The sequence below is a fragment of the Alligator sinensis genome, unplaced genomic scaffold, assembly GCF_000455745.1.
Source record: "Alligator sinensis unplaced genomic scaffold, ASM45574v1 scaffold814_1, whole genome shotgun sequence".
In the NCBI taxonomy this organism is placed as follows: domain Eukaryota; kingdom Metazoa; phylum Chordata; order Crocodylia; family Alligatoridae; genus Alligator; species Alligator sinensis.
In genome coordinates, this window is record NW_005842352.1 from 505,132 (window position 1) to 526,880 (window position 21,749).

Below are 21,749 nucleotides of genomic sequence, written 5' to 3' on the forward strand. Positions count from 1 at the left end.
TTTGTTTTTCACTTGTTACTCAGGCAAAGCTCCCACTTGGTGTGTGATTAAGGACTGCAGCCCTTTGTAGCTGTGTCCTAAAAGTCACTTGACCTCTGGCTGAAAGCTCCATAAATCCAGTCAATACTCTCTAGCCCTCTTTTCTTCCAATTTGCTTTCTAACCCCTTTTCTTTGATCTTTTTCCCCCCAGCATTGCCTGTACTACCTTTCCCCAATATATGCTCTTTATTCTCAATGCGTTAGTGATATAATGAGTAACAATAATTAAGGCACTGGTCCTTAAAGACAAATCTATTGGGAAAAGCTCTTATTTCTCCCTAATGTGTTCATTTTCCTCTTGTTTGAGAAGTATGAATCTCATAGGCATTATCCCCATGCATCAGCACGTTGCTTTGCAGGAATACCATACCATATACCCTGCTCAAGAAAGATTCTGATATTTCATGGATTGTATATTTCATATATGCCCTGATTAGGTACATTTCTGTGTAAAAATTGTTCATGGAATCTATTGAGTTGGAAAATTAATTAGACTGTCTAATTGACTGCACATGAATTCCTCTGTGGAATGTGTTCTATTGCTGAAACTCTTGCACAACACAGAAACCTTCAAGAAGTAATTCCTATGGGCTTTGACTAGAAGCTGAAAACCAACCGTGCATAGAAAGTTAGAGGTTCTTAGCAAGAAAAAGGTTTACTTGGAAGTTATTATTTTTATTACAGTAGGGTCTAGAGATCAAGGCTGAGATTGGTGTCACATTTGTGCCAAGAACTATAGAAACTCAGACCTCTGCCCCAAAGATCTTACAGTTTAAATAGACCAAACCAATAAGGGCCTGCTGGTAAAGGAAGTGGTATTTACCCAATGTTATAGATGGATAACTGAAGCACAGAAAGTTTAAGTCACTTGTCTAAGGGCACACCGGAAATTTGAAGCAGAGTCTTACCCAAGTGTATACCAAAGGGGTATAGGGGACACTACAACACTCTGAGGGGGCAGGATTCAATAAAGGTTAGGCACTTACAATCATACGCATCATATTCATCCAGTTGACAAAAGACAGGTTTAACAAAATATAAAACACAAACAGCAGAACAAACAATACTGGTTGGCAAAATATAAAAGGCACAAAATACAAAATGTCAAATAACAAGAAATATAGGGCCTAGGTACCTGGAGGGGGAAGAGGGAAAACGCAATGACCCCTTTCCACTGCAACAAGAATTTCTCCCTACCACTTCACTGACCCCAATTCATCCCAGCTGGGACTTGACCTTGGATTTCCCATGTGGTAGGGAGAAACTCTACTACACAGCCACCAGTGCAGGTACTGCTCCAAGCTGCTAGGGGTTTTGACCTTCCAAGAGCCCCTGTCTTATGTCAAGCTTCCTGGCCTCTTGCTGGAGCTAAGGAGCCTCTCCTGCTGGCTGCAGCCTCTCGTAGGGGGATCCTGGAGCCCAGCTAGGGAGCCTCTCCTGCCGGCTGCATGCTGTGCTGCTGAGGGTCCCACTGCTGCCTGCAGGTCCCACTCCTTCAGGTTCTTCTGGGCCAACTGCTCCCGCCCTGCTGGCCCAGCTCTTGCCAGCTCTTCGAAACTCCTTCCTTGTGGTCCCTCCCTTGTCTTCCCTGGGTCAACTGCGCTGCTGCTTTTATCCCCCTCCAGGTGACCCAAGGGGCCAATCAGGGGACACAGAGGGTGAGTCTTTGGGGCCTGATTGGAGAGGAAAGGGAATTCCAAGCCCTCAGTCCTCTTTTACCCTTTCAAAACCCCTGAGCCAAATCATTACCAGCGAGCCCGTCACAGAAGTAACAGCTTTGTAAAGTTTACATGACATGCTGCCATCTATAAATGGGTTAGAGAAGAGGCCATGAATTATACATTTAACCATGGTAAATTTAATATACTACCAAGGATTTATATGTATTTTAAATTCACTCTTCCCTCCTATGTTTTCAAGTAAGTTTTGTTTTAAATATCTGCTCTTGCTCATTTATCTTGGTGTATTAGCTGTGATGCATCCTGGCTGGTTAAATAGTATGTTATATCTTGTTATGTTGCCCTGGAAAAAGAGAGGGCAGGTGGGGAGACATATTAAGGCCCCCCACTACTCAAGTGGTAAGTACTTCCTCATTGGGAGTTGGTGAGGTTTGCAGCAGATTGACTTATACCTGGGTGATTCTAAACAACAGTAAAAGGATTTCTAGGGTTTTTTTCTTCAATGTGATAAGATTCTATTTATATCTGCAATATCTTAGTAAAACCAAAGCTTTTATTTAAGTAACTTGCACCCCAACTAATGCAGAGATAATGAAATAGGGGAAACAGTTTTCCCATGTATTTCTTCTATTTCAATAGGAATCACATGTTTTTGTGTGAAAGTAATACTATTATGCTTAAGAATGCAAAGAATGAACAGAACTCTGAAGTTCATGGCACTGTAGTAATTAACTTTTAGCTGACAACCTGGTTCATTTCATGAGCTCCAGGTCTCTTTCCGCGCCCCTTCACTTCCCCTCTGTTCCTCCTCTCCCCCTCCCCCCCAAAGAAAAAGAAAAAGGGTTCCTATTTATTTGTTCTCATTGATATGGATTCTGGGAGCACCACTGTTCTGGAACAACTTCTTGACTTCATTAGTTCCAGATGTTCTACATATTTACATTGATACATTTAAATGATCGTCATGGCAACAAATAAAAAGTTCAGCTTTGAAGGAGCTCTTGGAACACACAGTGTGAAGGTGAGAGAAGACTTATTTTTCAGCCAGGGGATGTCCAAAATAACTACCTTGGAATCTTCCAATACTGTACTTTGAATAATGTAAAGTACCACTCAGTACAAATTAAGGTTTCCAAGACTTGTACACTATTCCCCAGGGAGAGTTAATTCGTAAAATACAACTTGTATGTGTCATTTTACAGTTGAGCCAGTATGAACCGTATTTTCAAAAAGAGCCTTTTGTTTAGGGTGGATTTGGGTTTTTTTTGTTTGGGGGAGGGAGGTGTTGAGACAATTCTGGTTGCATCACATGAAATTCTGTCCCACTGAAGCCTGATGGGTGCTTGGCTTTTGGCTCATAATTAGTGCAGGGATTTCATTCAGATTTCTAAAGATGAGCATTTTAAAAACTGGTGTATCCCAAATTACTAGGGCCTTTTAAAAATCTTTGTCTATATCAGTCATCTATAACAACTGTAATTGTTAGGATATGAAATAAAATACAGTGCCAGTTAACCCATACAGTTATTTGGGTCTTAAAATTTACTGGCACCAGATATGGGTCAAATGGAGTCTTGGAAACTAACTTGCCATCAGAAGGTAGATGAGCTGATGTTTATGAATGCTTAGCTCAATAATAGTTTTGTAGTTGGTAGGGTCAGAAGGGACCTGAGCAGATCATCAAGTCTGACCCTCTGCCATGGCAGGAAAAAGTACTGGGGTCAGATGATCCCGGCTAGGTGTTCATCCAGCCTCCTTTTAAAGACCCCCAGGGTAGGAGCGAGCACCACTTCCCTTGGAAGTTGGTTCCAGATCCTAGCCTCCCTGACAGTGAAGTAGCGCCTCCTGATATCTAGCCTGAATCTACCCTCTGCCAGCTTGTGACAGTTATTTCTTGTCACTCTTGGTAGTGCTCGGGGGAGCAGGGACTCTCCCAATGCCTGCTGGTTCCCCCTGACTAGTTTGTAAACGACCACTAGATCCCCCCTCAGCCTTCTCTTGTGGAGGCTGAACAGGATCAGGTCCCTTAGCCTCTCCTTGTAGGGCCTGCTCTGCTGCCACCTGATCATGTGAGTGGCCCTCCTCTGGACCCTCTCCATGTTGTCCACATCCCTCCTGAAGTGCGGTGCCCAGAACTAGATGCAGTACTCCAACTGCGGCCTGACCAGTGCTGCATAGAGGGGGAGGATCACCTCCTTGGACTTGCTTGAGATGCATCTGTGGATGCATGACAAGGTACGGTTGACCTTACTGACCACGTCCCCACACTGTTGGCCCATGTTCATTTTGGCATCAATAATGACTCCAAGATCCTTTTCTGCCTCTGCACTGACGAGAAGGGAGTTCCCCAGCCTGTAGGTGTGCTGCTGGTTCTTCCCCCCCAGGTGCAGTACCTTGCACTTATCAGTGCTGAAACTCATCCTGTTCTCATCCGCCCACCCTGGTAACCTGTCTAGGTCTGATTGCAGCCTGACCCTCTCCTCTAGCGTGCCCACTTCTCCCCACATCTTAGTGTCATCTGTGAATTTGAATGGTGCTTTTTACACCACTGTCCAAGTCGCTGATGAAGATGTTGAACACAGCAGGCCTGAGGACCGAGCCCTGGGGGACCCCACTGCCCACATCCCTCCAGGTCGAATAAGACCTGTCCACCACCACTCTCTGGGTGCGGCCCTCCAGCCAGTTAGTGACCCATCTGACTGTGTAGGTGTCAACGCCACAGTCCCCTAGTTTTTTAATGAGAATGGGGTGAGAGACAGTGTTGAAGGTCTTCCTAAAGTCCAGAAAGACTACGTCCACTGCTACCCCTGCGTCTAAGGATTTTGTGACCTGGTCATAGAAGGCCACCAGGTTGGTCTGACAGGACCTGCCTCTAATGAACCCATGTTAGTTGCCCCTAAGCATAATCTCCCCTGTTGGCCCCTCGCAGACATGTGTCAGGATAATTCTCTCTAAAAGCTTACCCAGGACTGAGGTAAGACTGACTGGCCTATAGTTTCCTGGGTCCTCCTTCCTCCCTTTTTTGAAAATGGGAACCACATTGGCCCTTTTCCAGTCCTCTGGCACCATCAGAGCACCACGAGTTCTCGTAAAGCTGTGCCAGGGGTCCTGCAATGACCTCTGCTAATTCCCTCAGCACTCTGGGGTGGAGATTATCAGGACCTGCTGATTTAAATACGTCCAGTCCCTCCAGAAGTTCCCAGACTAGTTCCTCACTGACTCTAGGTCTGGGTGCGCCTCCCCTGGGTCCTACGGGGTCTTGGTGAGGGGGGTGACCCGGTCCCTGCTCAGAAAAATGGAGGCAAAGAAATTGTTAAATAGGTTACCTTTGCTGTCTGGTGTGACGACCAGATTTCCAAGTGTGTCCTGCAGAGGCCCCACATTACCCAGTACCTTCTTTTTGCCCCCAAAGTATTTAAAAAAGGAGTTCTTGCTACCTGGATCATGGACAACTAGTCCCAGTTCCATCTCCGCCTTGGCCTTCCTGACTGCCCCCCTACAGCCCTAAGCAACCGAGGTATTGGTGATGGCCCCTCCCTTTCATTGGGTGTACGCCTCCTTTTTAGCTAGGAAATGTTCCCATATGCTTTTGGTGAGCCATGGGGGCTTTTGCGCCTCTTGCCCCCTTTGATCCATGTTGGGATTACCTCCCTTTGGGCTTGGAGGATTGTCTCCTTAAGGAATGACCACTCTTCTTGGACACCCGACTCCCCTCCCCTCCGGGACCTCAGTGCCTCCCCGACTATTCTCCTTACCTCATTGAAATCCACCCTCCTGAAGTCCAGGGCTGCTGCCTTGCTGCAGGCCTTTGCCACCTTGCGCTGGATGGTGAATTCCAGCAGGCGATGATCATTGTCCCCCAGGTGGTCGAGCACCCACAGACCCCTCACCAGGTCATTGCCCGTGGCCAGGACCAGATCCAACAAGGCGTCTCCCTTGGTGGGGCTGTGCACCTCCTGGGTTAGGTGGAGGTCCTGTATTTTGGCTAGGAACCTACGTGAGTGGTCAGACCTGGCTGACTGCTCTTCCCAGCAGATGTCTGGAAAGTTCAGGTCACCCATGATGACCATGTCCTTTGACCTAACTACCTCCATGAGCTGACTTAAGAATTCCTGGTCTAGCTCTAGTTAAGAGCTCCCAGTCTAGTTTTGCTGTACTTGTTAAATTAGACACACATCCAGAGAGCTAACATAAAAGAAAAGCAAATTACATCATCACAAATGGAAATTTTCAACAATATGCTAAGAATGTAGAAATGTTGATATATTGAGTAAAAGCAAGAAGCCTGCCATTTTTATCTATCATATACATTAAAAATCCTAAAACTTAAGGAAGACTTGTCATTCCACTTGAAACAATACCTCAGGTTTAAAAAAACACTGAAAACCTGTGGTCTTTATTAACCTGCCACCCAGAGAGTTCAGTAAAACCCTTCCCCTAGATTAGCTTACATTTAAGGATAAAATTTGACTCCTAAATAGGTAACTGCCTGTGGCCAGGGATTCTGATTTTTGTTTTTTTCCTGATTTAAGATTTTTTGGCTAGCTTGGTATCTGATTACTACTTAGGAAAAAAATGATTTTATCTTTGAATTTAATGACAACTACATCAACATGGGTTGAAATCAGTTGTTTCTCTGTGCATTCTATGCTGTCAGCGCAATTTAGTGTTTCATAGAATATTATCAGGCAACACAAAAACACATGAAGAAATATACCCGTTACTATATTTATTGGATACATGAATTAATTTCATACCTTTTTCTCATACTTTCATAGTTTCTAGGGTCGGAAGGGACCTGAATAGATCGTCAAGTCTGACCCCCTGCCCTGGGCAGGAACAACTGCTGGGATCATAATACCTCATCCAGATATCTATCCAACCTCCTTTTGAAGATCCCCAAGTTAGGGGAGAGCACCACCTCCCTTGGGAGCCCATTCCAGAGCCTGGCAGCTCTCATTGTAAAGTAATGTCTCCTGATATCAAGCCTGAACCTGCTCTCAATCAATTTGTGGCTGTTATTCCTTGTTATCCCAGGTGGTGCCCGGGGAAACAGAGCCTCACCTATTTTCTGCCTCCTCCCCCTCTTCGTGAGTTTATAGACGGCCACCAGATCCCCTCTCAGTCTTCTCTTGTGGAGGCTGAATAGATTCAGGCCCTTTAGTCTATCTTCATAGGGCCTGGCCTGCTGCCAGGCCCTGACCATGCGAATGGCCCTCCTCTGGACCCTCTCAAGGCTAGCCACATCCCTCTTGAAATGCTGTGCCCAGAACTGGATGCAGTACTCCAACTGCGACCTGACCAGCGTCACATAGAGGGGAAGGATCACCACCCTGGACCTGCTTGTGATGCATCTGTAGATGCACGACAATGTGCGGTTAGCTTTACTGACTGCTTCCTCGCATCGGCAGCTCATGTCCATCCTGGAGTCAACAATGACTCCAAGATCCCTTTCAGCCCCTGTGTTGTTGAGAAGGGTGTTCCCCAGCTTATAGGTATGTTGCAGGTCTTTCTCCCTAGATGCAGCACCTTGCACTTGTCTGCATTGAATTCCATCCTATTTTCATCTGCCCATCTCTGTACCCTGTGTAGATCTAGCTGGATTCTGTCCCTCCCCTCCAGTGTGCCTACTTCTCCCCACATCTTGGTGTCATCATTGAATTTGGACAGCGTGCTTTCCACGCCCACCTCCAAGTCACTGATAAAGATGTTGAATAGCACAGGCCCCAGGACTGAGCCCTGGGGAACTCCACTGCCCACATCTCTCCAGGTCAAAAATTCCCCACCACGAAAACGACCCATCCACCACCACTCTCTGGGTGCGACCATCCAGCCAATTTGCCATCCATCTGACTGTGTAGGCCGCAGTTGCCTAGTTTTTTTATGAGAATGGGGTGAGAAACAGTGTCATCAGATCTCAGTGTCAATAGTAATGAACTTTGAATGTCACCTGTGTGCTATTATAATATACATTAATTGCAAAATACTTGAACTATGAGCTCCAGCTTTGATTTCAAGTTACACTCTTGTGAATACAGAATGGGTACATCTACACAAGATGTTTACTGCAGTTCCCTAATTAGCTCCATGGTAAAATCTCAGCGGGCACAGTTACATGTGCACTTTTTAATGCACAGTAGCCTATTTTTACTGTGCATTAAAGCATTGCATCAAAAACCATGCTAATTCACTAATGCACAGTAAAAATAGGTTACTGCACGTTAAGCGTCACTAAAAAAGCATGCGCTTTACTACTGTGCATTAGGGCAGACTAATGCGCATTTATTTAAGAGGTACTAAATTTAATGTGCGGTATCAAAAGTGCATTAGTGAATATGTAGATGCACCCAGCATCTACGCAGGCGGCCCTATTAGGTCACAGTAAATTTAATAAATACCTCCATAGGTTAGTACTTGTCAGCACAAGTACTATCCTATGGCAGTGTTATTTGGTGCTCTGCAATGCACGTGTTGGGGCTGGCTGGGGCACAAGGGTGCTTCGGTGCAGGAACGGCCTGCTGGCTAGCCCTGCAGTGAAGCACCCTTGTGCCCGAGCCACTCCCTCCACAGCATGCTGAGTCAAGTTGGAGAAGCCCTAGGCTGGCATGCTGACCCCCCCAAGGCCCTTTGCCAACCGGGGCTGCCCCAACCTGGCTAAACATGCTGCACTCCTAGGCACACATGTAAACACGGCACCCGGGAAGAATAAACTGTCATGAACTGCAGTTTGCAACTGAGTGTATTCAGTAGAATTAATTTCACGTGTAGATGCACCCAATAAGACTGCTGATGTCAGTGAAGTTTCCCAGATTAGCACCAGTTTGATTGAGATTGTGAGACATGGTGGAAGAGTGATTGGATTTATGCCAGAGGCTGTTTGGCCCCCAGCTGACCCAGCTGTTAGTGTTTGCCTGTTTCTTTGGACTGGGGAGACAAAGGTGGCCAGACAAAGTGCTAACTGCATCACTTCCTAATGTGTCAATGGCTGAAGGAACTGGTGGACATAGTCTTTCTGGACTTTAGGAAGGCCTTCAACACTGTCTCTCACCCCATTGTCGTTAAAAAATTAGGAGATTGTGGTGTTGCTGCCTACATAGTCATATGGTTTGCCAGTTGGCTGGAGGGCCACACCCAGAGAGTGGTAATGGACGGGTCATTTTTGACCTGGAGGGATGTGGGCAGTGGGGTCCCCCAGGGCTCGGTCCTCAGGCCCGCACTGTTCAACATCATCATCAGCAACTTGGACCAGGGGATGAAAAGCACCTTGTTCAGATTCACAGATGACACTAAGATGTGTCAAGAAGTGGGCATGCTAGAAGGGAGGGACAGGCTGCAATTGGATCTGGACAGGTTACAGGGGGAGACAGAAGAGAATAAGATGGGATTCAATACTGACAAGTGCAGGATACTGCACATAGGGAGAAAGAACCAGCAGCATACCTACAGGCTGGGGAACTCCCTTCTCATCATCACAGAGGCCAAAAAGGATCTTGGAATCATTACAGACTCCAAGATGAACATGGGCCGCCAATGTGGGGACGCAGCCAATAGGCTAACCTTGTCATGTATCCACAGATGCATCACAGCCAGGGCCAAGGAGGTGATCCTCCCTGTGTATGCGACATTGGTCAGGCTGCAACTGGAGTACTGCATCCAGTTCTGGGCACCGCACTTCAGGAGGGATGTGGACAACATGGAGAGGGTCCAGAGGAGGGCCACCCGCATGATATGGGGGCAGCGGGGCAGGCCCTACGAGGAGAGGCTATGAGACCTGAGTCTGTTCAGCCTCCACAAGAGAAGGCTGAGAGGGGATCTGGTGGCCATCTATAAACTGGCCAAGGGGGACCAGCAGGCAATGGGAGAGTCCCTGTTCCCCCAAGCACTACTGGGAGTAACAAGGAATAACGGCCATAAGTTGACAGAGGGTAGATTCAGGCTAGATATCAGGATGCACTACTTCACAGTCAGGGTGGCTAGGATCTAGAACCAACTTCCAAGGGAAGTGGTGCTCGCTCCTACTCTGGGGATCTTCAAAAGGAGGCTAGATAGACTCTTTCCTGCCCATGGCAGGGGGTCCCTTCTGACCCTACCAACTATGAAACTATGGTATTTCTTACTTATACTAGCCAACTGGCCTACCTAACCACTGGAGGAACTCTGGACTTTGACTGTGACCTTTTAATTGAGATTCTGGTTTTACCATGTAACACAAGCTGTTGTAGAGTGTTCCTGTTAAATAAGTGCTGTTTCACCAGTGTTTTGTGTATCACAGAGGTGACTGGGATGCTAGTGTACTTTTCAGGTTAAATTTGCAAGATGTGGACCTGAGACTTTTTGAGTTGTCTAGTGCACAAAGCATACAAAGTCATTATTAAGAAGATAACACAAAATATTGTATATAGTTTATTGTTGTCTTCAAATAGGTCTTTTTGTGCTTTTGGCCAATCAGCTATAGAACAAAATGATGTATTACTATCTTGAACAAAAGAATAACTGTATTACTTACAGCCATGGTAATTTTGAAGTCTGAATAATGAGGCACTCTAAACTTCCAGGAAATTTAAATCTATGACTAAACAAAAATATTGCAGAGGCTAAGATCTGCATGTGAAAATCTTTGTAAGTGCTATGGAGGGTTGAGCTGCTGTATGTGAGAGAGTCCACACCCCAGTATAAACTTCATGCCCTTCACATCTGCATAAATGAAGCTTTTCCAGAGGCATAATTTCCCATAGGTGCTGATGCTGTTCTCTCATGGTAAAAAAGGAGAGGATTTTCTTCTCATGAGCCATCTATTTCTTGGCAGCCATTATTAGGGGTAAGGAGAGGTTGGCAGTTGCTCTTATTACATTGTTAGGGTCCTGCCAGAAGTTTAGAAGTTGAGTCAGTACCACAAAAGCTACATATATTTCAACCCCCTTCGCACCCTGTACCCTCCCCAGGCCCTTCTTTTACTGAACTTGCTACTGTCACCTTAAATTATCGCATCTGAACTACAGATATTTTAATTTCTTTTCCACTATTCCTCTTGTATGTTTGCTTTTTGCATGTCACTTATCTTGAATTGAAGATGGCTAGTACCCTTCTCCTCACCTTCCCTTTTATGTATAACTCTTCATATTTCTGGGCTGGGTCTGTCCCTAATGTAGTGCAGTTGTGTTTGGCTTCATAAAGGGTTGATAAGGATTATTTATATTTAAAACAAAGAATTGAAGATAACATTCCTATTTGCAATATAGTTTACAATCCCAACCCCCTTTTTAAAAAAGGGGAAAGTATCCCTTTAAATTGTGGATGTTAGAGACCGTGTAAGAGCATTTCTTCCCTTAGTATGATATGTTTTTTTCCCCTGGTTGAATTGCCTTTAGATGCCTAAATACTCTTATTTTCAGGGTCCTTTGGAGATAAATAGAAAATTGAACTCAAGAACTGGTCCAGTAGCATTGCCTTTATCTTGCTGTTCAACAGTTAATACTCTGTGGTATGTTAGACAAGTTTCTATAACGTGGCACTTTTAAAAACTTTTTTAAAAGAAGTAATAAACTGCAGCCAACTTGTTCTTTTTAAGTGGAACTTCCAAAGCGTTTAAATTGAACCCATTCTTCTTAATAATCATCCAGGCTCAACAGTAAATATGTAACTAAAGTTTGTTACTTTCTTTGCAGAAGTGGGAGGAGGGGGGGGAATCAGTTAAAAATTTTATTTCATCATCATCATTCCTCATTATTATCTTTCAAGAAGAATTGAAAAATAAAAATCTATAATAGAGAATTCCTTTTCAATCTGACAGGAAAGCAGGGGGGAGGATCTGTCAGGTAACTGATTATTCAGAAATGAGAAGTTCTTCTCCATTTAGCTGCATTGCTTACTGTTTTCTTCATCACGGAAAAGAATAAAATGTGGTAACAATTTTCTGTATTTGGACTGCTGCCGCACATAATTGGGAACAACAGAGCTAAAGCCTTGATTTTGGTGAAATGCTTAGTCTGCTTGTTGGATTAAAATGTGTGCAACAAATCACTCTCGTTCTATAATAATTTTTAACATTATTTTTTTTTTATTTTATTACTTCAATGTTATTACTTTTCAGTTACAGACTCCGAGAAGTGGGTCAGTTGCAAGAACAAAACTGGCATGGAAAGAGTTGTATATTTGTTCTTGAATGTGGATTGCCAAAATACTTTTTAAAATGGTCAGTCTGAGAGGTTCTGTACATCAAATGCAGCTGATAAAAGATAAAATTAGGTTTATGTGGTTATTAATCTGTTATTTAAAAGTTCTGTTCTTTAACTAGTACCCCAGGAAAACATGATAGCATTTGCTAGATAGACATGTTAAACAGATCATCTTGTTGAGACGGATTTGTGAAGAAGCTTACGGAATGGAAAATAAATTTAGGGTGAACTGTGCCAGCAAAGCAATATATGACTACAATACAAGAAACAAGCAAAGGTGGAGAAGGCATGGAGAAATTGGATCATGAAGTTCAGAACTAGGGGATAATATTCATGGAGCTAGGGTATATGGAGTAGTAAACAACTTTTGTTGTTGATTAAGTGAAGAAGTCAAATACAGCAATACAATAACAGTGAAAGCTGTTTATTGCAAGTACTGTATATGCCAGCATGATGATGATCATTACATGACTGGGGAAAATAATGAGAGACAACTAAACATTGTAAGAAATATTATTAAAAACATTTACAGTTTTTTTTTTTTCTTTTCTTTTTTTCTTGAAAGTCCCCTCCTGGCTCTGCCATGGACTTTCCAGTGATGACACATTTGGGGCCTGACTAGAATGTGTAATTGAGCATGTATGTGGGGAGAGGACTGGGAGTGTTAAACAGTGAGTAACTTTATGAGGAAATGGTCCATGTAGAAAAAAAAGTTTTGTGTTTGGATGCCAGTAGTCTTTAAATGGCATTTGCGTGTCCCCTGAAAAGGGATAATGAATGTATTGGGTTTTTTCTGAGTGATTGGTTGAGATTCTTCTTGCCATGTGGTCTAATCCACTATTGAAACAACTCCATACAATACAGCAGCCTCAATGATGAGAGGTGGAAGGCAGAACATGAGGTTGGCAGTCAGGAGCTGTTGAATACCAGGTCTGCCACAGATTTGCTGTGGAAGGTCAGGTCATCTGATTTTTCAATTTTTCCAGTTGGGGATAAGAATATCTACTCTATGGGGTGCTGGTGAGGATTATCAGTTGAGTCTATGACACTATAATGATGGCAAGTGCTACCTAAGTACAGCACATAATTTGGTGAACATAAAAGAGTTGTAGCAATATGATGCTTTCTGTTTCCTGGGTAGTGCTGCATAATAGCTTGCACTGACCTTTTGGGAGGGAGGGGTATATGTGTGAAGCGTACTATTTAAAAATAATAGGGCTCTATACTTAAAGAAACTTATGTGTCCTGCCTATAGTCACAAATCCTAACACTTTGGGGTTTTTTTTACTGTCCATTGTTATGCTAGAATTTACTAAAATTGTTATTTTAGAATTTATGCACTCAATTTCTACCCATCTATCTCTGTCCCGGCAGTCCACAGCCTCTCAGTAATCTTTAGAATGCAGTCTGACCGTATCTCAGTCACAGCATAAATTGCCTGCTGGAAAGAGGCATGTTATGATCTTCCCTGTCATATATATACACACATTCCTTCTTCTTTTGTTTATGGGTTTTTTTTTCATAAAACCTTGGCTCAGCAATAAGGAGAGGTTGGTAGTTGAATTTACATAATTTTGTGGCTTCCCTGCAGTTGTTTTTTTGGGATCAGGAAAGAGACAATAGTGACTAAAATGAGGCAGAACCTTTGGTAGCTAAAATAAGAGGGTTTTTCTGCTTTCTGTGAGGAGTGTATATTAGAAGTAAAAATGAATGATCATATATTGAGTTGCATTGGGCTAGAAGGACTTTCCAGCACAACAGGACTCATGGCAGGATAGTCTTCAGTTCAAGACTTCCAGACATTGACTAGGTAAGTACTTAACCAGACATGAATCTGAAGAAGGCAGGGCAGAGTGGCACCTTAAAGAGTAACTTGTTCAGAAAGGCAAAAGCTCTCCTTGGTTGCAGCCTACTTTGTCAGATGCTATGAATCAGTTTGCATAGATGAGGGGTAATAAATAAAGGAATATAGTCATTTAAATACAAAGAATAGGGAAAGGAGGAAGAGAAGAGGGGGCACTACTGAGAAAGATGAAGGTGGGTTGAAGAGATCAAAAGGGATAGACAAAGTAGTTAACATATTGAGGAACCCATGGGGTTATAAAAGCTGGTCCAGGTAATAGGATAAGAATCGAAAGTCTCTGTTGAGACCATGCTGAACACAATCCAGCCTGTGGCTGATGTCTTGTCCAAGTTTCACTTTCAAAGTTTTGTTGTCTAAGATCAGCTACTTTGAGGTCAGTGACAGAACGTCCAAGGTTAAAGGGTTCAGCCAGAGCTTCTGTGTCTTTTTGAAACTGACGTTAGATCAGCGTAAAGGCAGTCCTTGACTTACAACGTTTCGAGTTACAATGTTTCGCACTTACAACGTTTACAAATTGACACCCTGTTTCAACTTTATGACATCAGTTTTGACTTTACAATGCTTGATCTGATGCGATGCCATGCCAGTGAACAAATTTGCTGCATCGCTCAACTCCCTGGAGAACATCTGTCCAAACTTCCTTGGACACTTTCTTTAAGAAAGCAGACAAGACTCCAGAAAAACCCGCAGCCAAGACTCCTGAGAAGACTCCAGCCAAGAACCTTCAAAAAGACCAACCAAGAGCCCTTCAACAAGTCCAGCAAAGTCACCTCAGAGAAGTCCTTCCAAATCAATACGATTGCTATTTACAATATTACATTAATGTAGCTATGTTACTCATCTATAATTGATTGAGTACAAAATTCTGGGGTATTTTTGGTAAAAATAGGGTATTGGGCCTTGGTTCAGGAACCAATCCCACATTTATAACATTGTTTCTTATGAGAGCATTGGTTCTGAATTACAACATTTTGACTTAAGGCGCGGTTTTCAAGAACCAATTGGCTTGTAAGTCCGAGGATTGCCTGTACATTCATTTTTTTCATGTAGAGATCTTCCTAGCTATGCTATGTAGGCAGAAGAGAGGCACTGTGAGTAGGAAATACTGTTCTTACCCAAATCAAAGACAACTTCAAATTTAAGATGTTATAATTTATGTATAGAAGCTAATTATTGGCGGTAATCTTACATTTGTCCCCCTCGTCCCTGTGATGGAGAAAGTAGCACTGGGAGAGCAGGGAGCTTGTCCCCTGCCCATTCCCGCCTGTTTGCCTCCATTCGACTTCCTTCTCTCCTCGCCCAGTGCCTGTGTCCCTGGTGTTTACCCCCTGCCCTATGTCCTCCCTTGGCCACTTGTTCCCCCTCAGTGCCTGCCTCCATGCTGCTTGCCCCTCTTGTCATCTGCCCCCATCCTCTACCACCACTTACACTATGTGGCACATAGCAGCTCAAACCACAGCACTAGAGCCAGAGGTGGAGCCATAGCAGTCACCTCCTAATCTAAGACCAGGTTTCTTTTTCCCATTTTGAAGGGTGGGGACCTCATCTTGGATTTGAGTAAATACAGTATGTGACATCTGTGGAAGGGCAGGTGAATGTTATAACCTGCATTGTTTGGTTCAGTGATAATGTGGTCTGTGTTGATGAGGAGGCACAGCAAGCATCTGAATCCATTGCAAGACCTGGTGGCTTGATGCGAATAGGAGTTAGGTAGTTTGTTGCTGGAGACACGTTGTTTGAGGTTGGGGGAGCTGCCTTGTAAGCCAGAACAGACTTGTCCCTCAGAGCTGTCTTGAGATACTCATCATTTTCCAGGAGGGATTGGAGGTCATTAATGATGTGTTCAGCCTGGGAAGCTGTAGGTGACAAGAGAGATTCTTCAGGTCTTGTCATGGGGTTGGCATTGTAGGTCTGAGTCTGGCTCTATTGACTTCAGTGGCTAGTTTTGGGGTTGTAGTATAAATGTAGGAATCCTTGCTCCGAACACCCAAGGTATGCATCTCAGTCAGAGGAATCAGAGTAGATGCAGTTGAATACATCATTAATGACTTCCAACCCCTCCTGGAAACTGATGACCATCTCAAGGTAGTCCCCCAACTTCAGACTAACATGGCTAACCACCTCGCTCTAAGCATTAGAAGAGTATTGGATAATGCTTGGTAGGGTTGTGTGCAAAAAGCCTACTACACACCCCATGTTGACAAATGGTTATGGTTCTGTGTAGTGCATATTCCACATGCTAAATAAGTCATAAGGTTGACAGTCCAGAAGTCACAAGTTCAAGGCCGCAACAGAAGTGCTCACAGGGCAGCCTCTTTGGTTCGAACAAATATGCAAATTCTGCTAAATAGCTTGGCACAAGGACATAAAAAAGGGAAAAAAAGGAAGTGGAGTTCAGTAACAAAACTCACCTAGGCTGCAGTGATGAATTGAGTGTAGAATTTATTCGATCAACCGCCCATGTAGCATATCCATATCTTACTCTGCATGATAAATGAATATTTCCCCCCTTTTCTGTTCCATTGAAGAAAGGGGAAAGTGGCAATTGCATTTCTGAGGGTAGTTTAAGTTACACAGCAATTTTGGCTCTTGTTTGGGGGTCATGAAGAACTTACCCATATCGAATGTTGAACAGCTGTTGAATGTTCCATCCTTCCAAGCAGTGTCATGGGTTTTTGTTTTTGTTTTTTGCTCATCCAGTGATTTGGCATGGGATTCTAACTAGATTCAGTCCTGTGAACTGAAAAGGCAGCATTCATTTTTATCATGATACATATCTCCGTATGGCAAGACATGATATTTTCCTATTCAAGTAATGTGATATTACCATGATAAGTGTTGCCTTTTATGGCTTAGTCCCATGTGATCCTGGGCTCCCTCAATTCTAATTTACTTTAATAGGAGTGGATGGTATGTCAGACCCCCTCAGCAGGTGCTTCTCATCTCACAAGGTCAGGTCCTTCATTTGAACCATTGTATTCTATGGGTGAACTCCTTACCTGAGAATTCCCATCCACTTAAATATAACAGGAGTTATCTGCTTATATCAATTTTATAATCCTGGCTTTATTAATTGAAAGTAGTGCTTAAATAGTATTTTAAAATTTAAAAATGCTAACCATTTTTGTTTGCAAGTACAGTTGAACATTATATGAGTACTTAAAGACTGAGTAGTAACCTGTAACAGGTTGTGTCTCCTTTAGCCCAGTCCAGGGGCCAGATCTTCATAAAGGCCAATCAGCTCTTAGTTTTAATTTCCAGTCTGCTTGTTTTACATTTGGAAAGCTTATCCCTGCCCAAACAAAGCAAACAACAACAAAAGCTAATGTGCAAATAACAAACAAAAGTACACCTTCTGGTCTTTTCTCAGACCTAGAGAGAGAGGCAACTCACGCTTTGGGCTTTTCTCTCAGCATATGAGTCTCTTGTCTTTCCCTCAGCTAACCTCCCTGGGAGCTTTTAACTTCCCCTAGGGTCAGCCAGTCATCCCCGTCTGCAGGCTCAGTGCTCTTAGGTAGGCAGGCTATTCCCTCTACCCCCTGCATCTGGGTTCTAGCCCCTGAACCATGCACCTTGTAACGCTAGCCCTTATTCACTGTTGTGGTTGTTGCATATATTTGAGTATTCAGAGTCCCATCAGTCCTTCCCAGCCTTTGCTTGGACCGGTTATCATTTTTTGTTGTTGTTCTGTGTTTTGATTTAAGCCAGCCAGTGATGCATATTTCAGCATCCTGTGTGATAGTTTTACAAACATAAGGGACCTTTTAGGGAGCTAAGTAGAATTATTTATTTGGTGACATTGGTTAGAATAGAAGCGACGCTTTCATTGAACTATCGCCTGTATATTGGCTTAATTCCTTTGATTTCATTATTCTTTTTGACTCTGTATGACATCAAAAAATGTTTTTTATAGTTTCCATCCTCTTGCCAGTGGCATGCAAATGCTAATGGAAGTTATTTGCCTTATGCAAAAAACTAATAGCTACATGGCATGAAAAGTCAGAAAAGATCAAAGCTCCCATCCAGTTGAAAGGCCAATTGGACCACGTGGTTGAGGTGTGACATAACAGTGAAATGTCCTGTCTTGAATAATGACAGTCTGACAAGCTACAGAGCATCTCCTGTTAAGCTGGGTGCTGTACAAATGCTGAAGAATAATATTTATATTTTCAGAAACATTTTCTGTAAAGTTGAAAATTTTTTTTGCAAAAACATTTTGCTAATTTTCAAGGGTCAAATGTTTTCAATATTTCATTTGAAAACTTCCTGTGGAGAACTTTTGATTTCTTTAATAATGTTTTTTTCCCCATATTTTTCTATCAGCTCTGTTCTCAAATCTTGCTTTATCATTCAGTCTCTCTCACCTTGAGCTTTACTACTGAAAGCAGGTATGTGGACTTGAATGAGCTCAATAAGACTTCCGTATGTAAGATAGGGATATGTGTAGAATGTGAGTTTGGTTGTTCAGTGATTTGTGGCAGAAGGCATAGGGTTTGTTACCCATTTTGAAACCAGCCTGATCTATGAAAAAGAAACATTTTTTAGGAATGTGAATATTTTGAGTAAAGGAAAAGTTTTTTCTTGTTACACAATTAGGATTTCCTTGCCTGATACTCTGAATGGAACACCTTCTACTTTCTTTTCTTTAGCCTTCGTCTTGTATAGCATCAGTACGTTTTAAAACTTTTCCAAAACTTACTGAAGTCAATTCAAGGAATCCAGTTAATTTTGGTAGCCTCTGGACCAGGTCCTTGTTGGAGAAAGAAGAATCAAACTGGAGGCAAGGGTTTATTGGTTGTCATGTATGAATGCATACTTCTGAATGAATCTCTTTATGATATATATTTTTTCCTGGCATTTAGATGTTCCCATTAAAAACAAGGGGGGAAATCTTGCAAAAAGGTGAAGAATTGCATTTAAGGAAGGGCGAAGAGTGTTTCTGTTGACAGAATCAATGGCTTCTTTTAGATTTGCATATGTTGCTACCAAAGGGTGATTTGAATCTGTGGTGAGTTGATTATCCAGCACTGATGCCTGATTGCTCAGGATACTGGGATTTTATTGATATGACTGAAATCAGCAAAACAGCATATACATGAGAAGACATCCAGGACAGAAAGGCTGATCTGTCTGTAGCTGCTACATACAGTGTAAGAGTTTCCTTTACACAGTGAAATAATGATCCCTTCCTGCCACTCCACTGGCTCCTTCCTAGTAATCTAAGCTCTGAACAAATAGTTTAATGCTGCACTTGTATGGTCAGTGATGCACAAGAGAACTTCACCCACAAAATTGATTAAAAATTGGCTAAGTAATATGTCTCAATATGTAATTGCTAACAGGGAATCATTGAGTGCCTGTATTTCTAGTGGGGCCAGTGCTTCAGTCTACACAATTTAATATTTTTATCAATGACTTGGTGAAAAAAACCAAAATCATGGCTGATAAGATTTGGAGATGACAAAAATTGAAGTAGGGCAGGTTGCTAATACAAGGCAATTCGTGTTACTTGTTAAGCTGGGTACAAGCAAGTGATATGCATTTCAGTTCAGACATCTAGGAGCACAGCAAAGCTGTGAAGTTCTTACAGCATAAGATTTTCTGTCCTGGGAAGCAGTGGCTCTGAGAGAAACTTTTGGTCTCTTGATGGAGAATAAGCTCACCTTGAGCTTCCAGTATGGTCCTGGGATATGCATGAGACAGTAGAAGAATGGCAGTGCCACTATTTTTTGTTGCCCTTGGAGAATTGGACATAATAAAGGCTACTAATATTTTATTAACATCATAGTTTAACTCTGTCTGTTAGTCGAGCAGCCTGCCCTACCGTAAACAAATAAAAGCAGATGTGTTCCACGTGCCATCAGTACAGCTGTAGGCATGTTTTATTTAGGGCCTTGGTACTGCGCATGTGTGTATAACAGTGAAAATTGTCCTTAGTAAACTTCATGTAGATTTCATCCCTTGAGACCACTTTGAAAACAACAGTTGTGGAAACAAACCTAACCTAGCTCTTTTATCAGTATTATTTTAAGTACTGTGATAGATATTTAAAATAAACTTGATTCAATCTGATGAAAAGACCTCCTGATGTTATTACTAGAGATGAAACTGAGCTGCAAAGTGGATCCAGATCTATAGCTGAATTCCCCCAAAGGTTGGGAGTGCTTAAGATCAGGGAGTTTTGGTTTGGGGACCATCTGAAATAGTTGTATGCTGCAGACAAAAAGGTCCATAAATATCCAATTAATTTTTAACACGGCTCACTTCAGCCTTGCCCCTTTTTATGTTGGCATTCTGTGAATATTTGAGTGATCAAATTTCATTGGCACAGTTGCTCACAGAAAGGGATCTCATGAGAGGAAATTAACTGTGGAAACTGATTTTAACTTCCCCCATGTACTTAGACACCATAAATACACCCTAAGTACTAGCTTATTTATTCACTAAAGGAAACAAGTTATGGAAAAAGGCATAAAGTTATGACTTTTCTGGCCAGTTGTAACTAAGCTTGATTTTTTTTTTTTTTTAATTTATAGAGATGCTTGCATGTGCATGGTTCATTTCATAATAACTAAGGCTAGGGACAGACATTCAAAAAGCCTGAGCCTGAATTGATTCAGTCTTTGCAAGTTAGTCTAACCTGCAAAGTTTGAACTGATTTGGAGGTGGATAGACATTCCCTTATCATTCCAGAAATGTAGGCACATGCCTTCAGTGGCTCAGGCTAGAAGCCAGGGGGTGCTGCAGGACCGCTCAAGGGGTGAGGGTTTTGCCAGACCCTGCATCTGTCGATGATGCTGAGCTTTTCAATCTCCCTCTCCCTGCTTCTTTGTCTGCAAACCAGGTCATTTCTAGCACCTTTCTCTGTCCCCTCTTGAAGACTGACAGATTGCAGCCAGCAGGTTGTTTGTCAGGACAAAATTTATCAGCCCATCAAGCCCTACATAAGAAAACATCTCTCTCATTAGTTTAAAGCTCTTCTTATCTTCAGGGTGCATTTGCGAGCCACTAGCTGTCTGCCCTTTGTTCCAGTGAAGTTGGAGACCCATACAGACACCTCTCAGCAGTAGCTAGCATGGGGGGTGGGGCATGGCCAGATGCCAGGTCCCTGCCGTAGGAGAGAAGCTGGGGGTGGTGCTACAGCAGCCCTCCCTTTCCTTCCATAGTGGTGAGCTGAGGAGGTGGGGCGGGGGGTGGCCAGGGAAGGAGGGGGGATCCCTGATGAGACCATCCGAGGGGCAGGGGGAAACCTGGCAGCCACTGCAATTCCTCAGCCAGCTGGAGCAGTGATAATGCTGTGACTAAAAGGGGAGGGCCGGGGGCCAACCTTGGTCTGCTCCAGCAGACAGCCCACTGCTGCAAAGCATCTGGGATGCGGGGGGACTCTAGTTTAATTTAAACCAGGAAGGGGTTTGGGATAGACATTGCATAAACTGCTTTGACCCAAATCAGTTAAGTCTGATACTACATTCAACCAGGTTTATCTTAAACCAGTTTCAGCCATTTTGAAACTGGTTTATGTGCACTGAACTTATGTGCTGTTACAGGTTTAAACTAGTTTCTGATCACTTAAACTAAGATGTGGGGCAAGGTGGACACACTTGAAGGGAGAGAGAGGCTGCAACTAGATTTAGACAGACTACAAAAGTGGGCAGACGAGAATAGGATGGGGTTCATCGTAGACAAATGCAGGGTGCTGCACCTGGGGAGAAGGAATCCACAGCATACATACAGGCTGGGGAGTTCCCCTCTTGAAAGCACAGAGGCGGAAAGAGATCTTGGAGTCATTATTGACTCCAAGATGAACATGAGCTGCCAATGCCAGACCGCAGCCAGAAAGGCCAGCCATACCTTGTCATGCATCCAAAGGTGCATCTCAAGCCGGTCCAGAGATGCGATACTCCCCCTCTATGTAACTTTGGTCAGGCCGCAGTTGGAGTACTGCATCCAGTACTGGGTGCCGCACTTCAAAAGAGATGTGGCCAGGCCGG

General features: G+C 43.2%; 1 protein-coding gene across 1 annotated transcript in view; it reads left to right on the forward strand.

Moving 5' to 3' along the window:
- The window catches only part of FBN1 (fibrillin 1), a 242,811-nt gene that overhangs the window by 66,031 nt on the left and 155,031 nt on the right, over nucleotides 1–21,749 (forward strand).